The 9,281-nt window shown below is 36.0% G+C and overlaps 2 pseudogenes; both read right to left on the bottom strand.

Moving 5' to 3' along the window:
• Positions 1–3,532: 3,532 nt before the first annotated feature.
• Positions 3,533–3,651, bottom strand: LOC120602632 (uncharacterized; annotated as a pseudogene).
• Positions 3,652–5,533: 1,882 nt separating this feature from the next.
• Positions 5,534–5,652, bottom strand: LOC120602643 (uncharacterized; annotated as a pseudogene).
• Positions 5,653–9,281: the final 3,629 nt, after the last annotated feature.

Raw genomic sequence — 9,281 nt, 5'->3', positions numbered from 1 at the left:
GTCTTTATGCCCAAACTGTGACAGCCAAAAATGTATCCAGACATTACCAAGTGTCTCCTTGATAGCAAAATTGCCTCCATCTCCTATTTCTCATTGAGAACCACTGGTCTATAGGAAAGCCAAAGAAGAATGTGGCTCATTATCTCTGGTGGAAAAAAAGAAAAGAAAATGAAAGTGTCATGAAAGTGTCAACAAAGAGTTAAAAGTTTTCGTTGAACTTGGCTTTAAGTAAAATATTAGTACATAGAATCTCATGATAAGACAAAAATGCCAAATATAATATTGCAATTCTGTGAATGTGAGCTATGTGGTATTTCTAATTGTTGAGAATGAAATAAAATTCAAAAATAAGTGAGAGACAAAGAACGTGTTATCTTAGTTTGTTCAAAATATTTCTGGATAGTAGTACATCAAGATGTTATTATTATTATTTTTTAAAATCTGATGTCAATTAGATTTTGAGCTATGCTACGTATCATATCTCCACACTGGAGTTATTTTGCCCAAAACCATATTAAAGGCTCTAAAATGTCTTACAGTTTAAAAAGTAAAAAAAAAAAAAAAATTCCTCACTTTTTTATTTCTGGTCAAGTTGGTAGAGTAAATAAACTCTGTGCTCCCCTTTCCCCCATGACCATATTAAAATTACAACTAAATTATAGAACAACAGTCATTGAGAATCACTAGAGACTAGCTGAACAGAAGTCCTACAGCTGAGGCTATAAAGAAGAAACCACATCGAGACTATAAGGGGGACAGAAATGTGAATTGGGCAGGTCACACACCCATGATGTGATAATTAAGAATTAGGAAGGGTATCTCAGCTGCAGAAGGCCTCTTAAGGAGCAAGGGGTCCCCTCCCAACCCCAGTTTCCCCATCCCAGGGCTCCAGTGCCAGGAAGAGTGGTCACTTGAAAGCCAGCAGAGATTACGTCCAAGTGAGATGGAAGACTATTGGAAACCAAGGAACTGCAGGTTTTAGAGGACCTGCCCACAGATTTACTTGCTAACAAATTCACTCACTCTGGGTTCCAGCACAGAGGTAGCAGCTCAAAAAGTCACAGAGTCATACATGGAGGAAATAAATTGACTAGCTTGAGGGCAAGGGCTGGAAGAGCATGGGTCGGGACAGCTCTTTCCACGGACAGAAGTGTTAGCTACTGCTCCTTTGTTGAGCTGTTGCCCCACCTAGCCAGCAGGTGCAGGTAGGTACAAAATCTGAGCTCCTGTCAACCTGGATAACACCAATCACCTTGCCTTAGTGATTCCCTGAGACACAGCACAAACCAATTTGTATGCCTCGCTGAACCTCTTCCGGTGACTCCTCCAAATAAGCAGCCAGCACTAGCTCTTAATGTAGACTTTACTAAAACTTCTAAAAGGTCCACAAACCCCAAACAAGCAGTGGCTAGCCGCAGTGTGCCCTATACCCCTTACTAAACTACCCCAATCTCAGCACAAGCAGCGACTGGTCTTAACTTGTATTGAAACTCCTTTGAGTAGTCCCAAGCTTAGTAAAAATATCAAATAGTCTTGGCTTAAACATAGGCTCAATTAAGGGTCCACAAACCCACCACAAGTGGTGGATGGCTTCAGTCCACATTGTGGTGCCCACCAAAGGGTCCCGATGCTAGAGGAAGCCAGCCTCAGTTCACAGAGTAGCCTCTACCAACCACCTGCAAGCCCAGCACAAGCAGCAACCAGCTGCAGATCACTTCACAGTGGCTAAACTTGATCTGCACTGGAGCCCGTTCCAAAAGGCTCCAGAACCAATATACCAGGTGGCTGGCTTCAGACCACACCAGAGTATCAGCCAATCAGCTCCACAATCAACAAATCCAAAGGACAGACTTGACCAGCACTACAGTCCCGCTAAAATGACTCCCACTCCATGAGATCAGTCCCCATAGAATAGCTCATCTTCTATAGTCCCAGCCAGCACTCACTGCAAGTCAGCCTGAGGGTCAATTCCACCCACTTCATGCCAATAGCAACAAGGCTCAAACACACACACACACACACAACCCGCACAAGGGACACTAAATTCTCTATAAACTCCATATGTTTGTTATTGCACACTTTTTATAATGAATACTTTAGATCAGTTTCAGAAAATAAGAAATGTATCATTTTGGAAACTTTCCTTTGTTAATATATCTTTGAATGCTTTAAAGGTTAAAAATCAGCCATCTGGAAAAAAACTCATCTAATTCTCTCACTATGTCAGATATGTGACATGAATAATTTTGCTGATTAAAAAAAACAAAAATGCTGTTCTCACAATGTGAAAAATTTGGAAAATAAAAATTAGGCAAAATGGAGAAACGACCACTATTTTAATACCCAAAGACGAAGATGTTTAAGATTTTATGATTGTTTCTCTAATCTTCATGTGTATTTATTAATTTACATTATGTCAGAGACATGTTCCCAAGATAATGAAAGCCTTTTACAATCATTTTAATGTCACTAATGCATGTAACATACTTTACTAAATATTCTCCATGGATATTTAAGTAGTATAAGTAGACTATTATAAAATAACATTGTGTTGTTGTTTGCATAATTCCGAATGTAAATTTTAGATTATTCTCTAAGGATAGATTTTTGGAAATTAAATTGTCAGATGAAAGACTATGAACATTTAAAAAAATTATATATGAATTGCCAAGACATAAAAAAAAAAAACCTAGAAAAATACTTAACACAAATGTATAGGATTATTATGAAGTAAAATTTAAGTCACTCTTAAGGGATACAACAGGGATCCTGAATAAATAAAAACATATAACTTGTTCTTGAATTTTTCAATGTGTCAACATTGTAGGCTTAATTTTTATCCTTGAAGGTCAAACACATGTGTTTATTTCCGAACCCTCCCCAAACTCTCCTGAAATAATAGCAATAAAATAAAACTTATATGAAGCCTCAGAGCCTCCAGTCACATATAAAGAAACAAAAAGTTGGTGATAGTGATTTTGTTGAATATGGAGAGTGAAAGTCAAAATTTTGCTGCTCCATAGTATGTGTGGTTTGGGGAGGGAGCTGTGTGTAGGGGATAATTAAAAGTAGCCTGGTTTCTGCTATAAAGGCTCAGAAATCGAAGGTATCAGGTACTTTTGAAGGCAAAGGTATGAGATGAGGCTAAAATTGAGGGAATGTTTGAGTGTTTATGGAACAGTTAGACCCCAAGATATCTTTCATCTGCTTAAGTAGCAGGTCTCAGCTCCTCCCTAAATCTTATGGAGGACAAGAGGTTTTCACTCTGAAGTCTATCCTGGAGACTTTCTACTCAGTGTAAACAGAAACAGGTTAAAAAGAGATTAAGGAGATAGAAAACACTTTACTGCAGATAGGAAAATATCCTCTAGTCCACACATGTAGGTAGTTAAACTCATAATGCTAAAGAATCTGGATTCATTTTGTGGAAACAGACAATAAAAGGAGGAAAAAAACCAACAAACCACCAGTTAATAAGACAGATTGCAAGGATCTTGTCAGCTTACAATCTCTTATTTTTAAAAATTTTTTGCACCTACAGCACTTAGTCTTCCTAGGTGGTCTCCCGTCCAAGTACTAACCAGGCCTGACCCTTCTTAGCTTCCAAGATCAGATGGGATCAGGGTTGTTCAGGGTAGCATGGCCATGGACCAAACTCCAAGATTCTAATAACATATTGAATGTGCTTCTATTAAATATTAATGGACAGCCAAGGATCACCAGATATCTCATAAAATCCTCTGACATGAAAGATAAAAACAAAAACAATAAATAGAATGAAGACAGTCAGAGGGAAAAAAGTCAATCAGAGGAAGAAACTTGGGGAGAAAGTCCAATAATACATAGAAGAGATATACATAAATACTAATGAGAGAAATAAAAGAATATTTAAATATTGTAGGTAAACAAAATATTCCTAGAAATTAAAAGTATGAAATTGTAACTTAAAGATTTGCAGTTCAAATGGAAGGAAATCTCACAGGAAAAAATAGAGGAAAGCAAATGAGATAAAGACCATTCTGACAAATTTATCATCAGAATTGTAGAGCTTGTGTAAAAGAACAGAGAAAAAAATGGTGGAAAAGGAATCATTAAAGAAATAATGTAAGAAAAATTGTTCAGAAAAGCATGAGTTTGTAGAATCATGAAATTTCTGATTCAATGTGTTAAGAAAGACCCATACAAGGTACACTATCATGAAATTTAAATGTCATAAATGGACAATCTTAAAAGTTTACATAAAGATTATGACCTATATAAAAGTTCAGAATTCAGTGTAAATTCCATAACAAAAACTGTTTATCAGAAAAAAATTCAATCTAAAATTCTAAATCCAAACACATGATGAATCTAATGTGAAGTTAGCCTAAAAACATTTCAGGTATGCAAATTAAAACTGACTTCTCAAGCTTTTCCTCAGCGATCCACTGCAAAATGCTCCTAAAATAGGATAGTAATCCTAGAAAGAAGACATGAAATCTCAGAAACAGAAGCTCAAAGGTCAGAAAGAGGTGAAGGAGAAGAGTTCTAGGGTCACATTGAAGGGAAGTCTCAGAATGGCAGCCACACATACTCTGTAGAGATCTAGAAATTCTAAGGGAGATCACAAGGACAGAGATCTTAATGGATGGTGACAAAAGAAAACAAATAAGCAATCAAAGGAACTGATAGACTGCTTGATTTGTTTGGTTTCATAGGGAGCTTTCTACTTGAGAGATTATATCAAAAATTTGGTCCTGGCATAGAAATAAGTAAAGAAAAAACAAGTCAATGCTAATTAAAGAAGCAATTAGTAACTCCAGAGAAAACAAAATTTTTATAAGAAAAAAAATCTAATCTTAGTATGTTGGTACTTGTGTTGAAAAAGGATGTTGCCAAATATTTTTGGAGGAAAAATAAATTAATACGGCATTTTTTTTGCAGAATGACTTGTTTAATAATCATCAAAATATAAAAGGAGAATATCTTTTGTGTTAACAATTCCTCCAATAGGGAACATAACACAGAGAAATATTCTCCAAACATATCTTGAGTATATGCACAGAGATTTTTCATGATAACAAATTAAAAATGAGAGAAAGGGGTAATTTACATATTACTAGTATTATAGAAGACTACATATCCATCGGAAAAAGAAATAAAATGTTTTATATATGATATGAAATTATGTCCATGCTATATTGAAACAGAAAAATTGTAGACAATACCATTGTCTTATTTCATCTTTATAAAATAAAAACATATGCTCATATATTAGTGTGTGTATGTGTGTGTGTGTGTGTGTGTGTGTGTGTGTACGGAAGTATAATCTAGTAGTATGCATACCAAATAATTTTCAGTGATTATCTCTGGAACTTGGAAATGAGGAATGGCACAAAATTCATTCGTTCTATTCTTTACATAGGTATGTGCTATTTTTTTAAATTTATTTTTTATTTTTTAGGTGAGGCAACCCTTGGTTGACCTCACAGATTGCAAAGACCTTGTCATCTTATAATCCCTTGTTTTTTTTTTAAATTTTTTTTATTTTTTACTCCTACAGTACCTGGTCTTCCTAGGTGGTCTCCCATCCAGGTACTAACCAGGCCCGACCCTGCTCAGCTTCTGAGATCAAATGGAATGGGGCCTGTTGAGGGCGGTATGGCTGTAAACGGTATGTGCTATTTTTAAATAAAGGTTAAAATTTAAAATTTTTATCAAAAACTAAAAAAAAAAAAAGAAGAAATCATATCACAGTGTGTCTTTGCTTCTGTCAATCTACTTTTGTCCTTATATAAGTCTCCTTCACAGAGTATAGGAGGGTTCATAGTGAAAAATTTATGTGTAAGAGCCATTCAATCTGTTATTTAAAACTACAGATTTCTGAGTATATACAAATGTGTCGTCAGTATATAAAGGATATGCAATTAAGTTCCTTGGTATTTCTATATATGTTAAAAAGGCACATTTAGACACTTAAAATAGCATGATTGCCTATTTAGAGTTCAGAAGATTATATGTTGGAAAACATGTGCACGTTCCACTTCCTAACTAATGGACATCCAGATGGACCTGGCTATAGATAGAAATGTTCTCCTAACTGGTAATCAGTGCCTTTTGATAAAACATAAAATTACTACTTGGTTGCAATAGTTACCTCCATTCTGGACAGCTTTCATATCCTTCAAAAATTTTTTGGTAAAAATGTAGAGTAAGAAATGTTCAAGAAAATTATGTTTTTGTTTTTTTTTTTAAGTGGAGATTCTTCGTAACGTAGAATCTAGTGGCAATGGAATTGGCTATACTGATTCAAAAGCCTATCGTCTGAGCACCTTTGGAAAGGTACTTTCTATGATTTAAAAAATTTCGTTTTATCATCCAGATTTTTAAATGTATGTATTTAAAATATAATATTTAAAAATATTTAATTTTTAGTTATATATTACAACTTCATCCAGATTTTTAAATATATATTTTCACTATTTGAAAAATATATTTAAAATGTTAAATATTTAGTTATATATAACTAATATATAAATTAGTAAATGAGGCATACCGCATCTATCATATATCTATCTATCATCTATCTATCTATCTAGATTCAAAAGCCAGTATCAGGTAGAGTGAGTGAGTGAGTGAGTGAGTGAGTGAGTGAAGTGTGTGTGTGTGTGTGTGTGTATTAAGGTGTGCTGTAGCTATGCTTGCCAAATATCTCATTGCTCTATAATAATAATAAAGTCCCTATGGGTGACATCAGAAGCATGGCGGCATGAGATGTCCCCCTGGTCTCTCCCCTTGATGTTATTACAAGTTGAACAGCTATAATTTAACAAAAGATTCCCTTCACAACACACAAACATGTCTGAGAGATTGCACATCGAAACATCTGAAGGTGAGTGAATTGAAACAAACAGTACAGGAGGAAAGGTAGGAGAGTTAAGGCAGGTGACATGAAAGCAGCCTAGAGTTCAATACAGGTCTCAGAAGAGGGGAGGAATCAGGTTGCAGCATGCACTCTGTAGCCTCAAGTATTCCTGCTTGAGTGGTCAGCACGTACTGCAACTGAACCCAGCGACAGAGCAGACAGAACACAGAGGTGTGGCAGCTGTAGTCTAGCAGCCACCATTGCCATGAGGAAAACAAAGCCACAGAACATGGCTGCCTCCACTCATCCTCCCAGTGCTACCAATGGGCCACAGAAGAAGCTGTAGCAGTTGAGTGTCAGGTTACAGAGCACATTATCTGCAGCTCTGAGAACTGGAGATTCATTTATTGCTGAGAGGCAGCTGCACGCTGAGGCTAATCCGAGTGACAAGGGTTGAGATACACAGGCAAGGCAGCTGAGGTAGGGCAGTCGCCATTATTGGGAGGAGAGCAAAGCCACAAACAACGACTGGCCTCTGCGAACCAACCCTGCCCCCACCCACCATGGCCGGTCCCAGCAGAGGCACATGGGATACTTCGGGCAGCGCAGCATTGCTCCTGACTGCAGGAGGAGCACTGGGATATTACGAACTCGAAACCCCGTCACCCACTGCATTCCCCCCTGGAGGTGGTGCCCTGAGACCAAGGCGACCTGGTAACAGAAGAGACTCCCACCTCTCCAGTGAATACAGGGCATTTTCCATTCCCCTGCAGAAATCCAAGAAGCCAGAACAGTGCAAGAGAAAATAAAAAACTTGCACTTCAACGCCACCTACTGGAATACAGAAGAAAGACCTCTTCTTGAAAACCTGCTAAATGGAGGTATCACTCTTAAAAAAAAAAAAAAAGCAGATTTTATTTCCATAAATACCTATGCAGAGAAATAATCCATTTGATCCCATAAGTACCTATAAGAAAACTCAGGAAAAAAATGAAAAATCTCTAGACAATAAAATTAAGGACATGAAAATATGTGATTTAAATGACAGAATTAAAGATTGTATTTCTGAAAAAAACTCAACAAGCTACAAGCAAACTTAGATAGGTAGTTTAATGAACTCAGAGATAAAATCAAGGAACAATGAGAGTATTTTAGCAAAGAGACTGAAATTTAAAAAAAGAATCAAATAGAAATTCTGGAGCTGAAAAATTCAGTAAAAGAGGTGAAGAATGAACTGGTGAGTTTAGGAAGTAGAGCCTTCCTGATGGAGAAAAGAATTAGTAATATGAAAGACAGAAATCTGGAAATGATGCAGATGGAAGAAGAGAGATACTTGAAAGTTAAAAAAAAAATGAAAGAACTCTACAAGAACTATCTGACTCCATCAGAATGAGCAGTATAAGAATAATGGATATAACAGAAAGAGAGGAGAGGGAGAAGGGGACAGAGAGCCTATTCAAACAAAATGGTCAACAAGAACTTTCCAAACCTATGGAAAGCGCTGGCTCTTCAAATCCAAGAAGCAAACAAAACATCTAATTATCTCAATCCAAAAAGGCCTTCTCCAAGGTACATTATATTAAAACTGTCAAAAATTAATAACAAAGAAAGAATTCTCAATGCAGCCAGAGAAAAGAATCTATAGAGAAAACCCCATTAGATTATCATTAAATTTTTTAGCAGAAACCTTACAAACTAGAGGATAGTGATATTGAATATTCGAACTATTGAAAGAGAGAAATTTCCAGCCAAGAATAATATATCCAGCAAAGTTATCCTTTAGACATGAAGGAGAAATAAAATCTTTTCCAGACATACAGTAGCTGAGGGAATTTACTAACTCAAGAAAGACCTGCATTACAGGAAATACTGAAGGAGTTATTCTACCTGAAACAAAAAGACAAAAGGATACAAAACTGGGGATAAGATGATTAGCAGACAGACAGAAGCAGGAAATTGCAACCTTTATTAAGAATAGGGTATTATATATTTAAATGTAACATAAAGGTTAAAGGAGGTAAAAACATTGAAAAGAGAAGACAAAGCTATTGTAATTCAGAAATGAACTCACGGCATATATAGGGATAATTTGTGACGATAAAAACATAAAATGGGAGGGATTAAATGTCTGAATTTGTAAAGAGGAATGGAGAAAATATGCATTCAGAAAAAAAAAGAACTACTGTGCATATGAAACTTTTTCTTCCATAAACCTGATGGTAACCACACAGACACAAAATCTAGAACCGAGACACATAACATAAAAAAAAAAGAAAAAACAGAGGAAAAAAATGTAAAATACCACTAAACTAAAATAACAGACAGAAATACAGGGAAAAGAAACCATGGAGACACAGAGCTACCAGAAAACAAAAGATAAAATGGCTACTGGAAATCCTTATACATCAATACTCACCCTAAATGTAAATGGACTGAA

Source organism: Pteropus medius, unplaced genomic scaffold (genome assembly GCF_902729225.1).
Source record: "Pteropus medius unplaced genomic scaffold, Ma_sr-lr_union100, whole genome shotgun sequence".
Classification (NCBI taxonomy): Eukaryota; Metazoa; Chordata; class Mammalia; order Chiroptera; family Pteropodidae; genus Pteropus; species Pteropus medius.
This window is presented reverse-complemented; position numbering and strand designations above follow the sequence as displayed.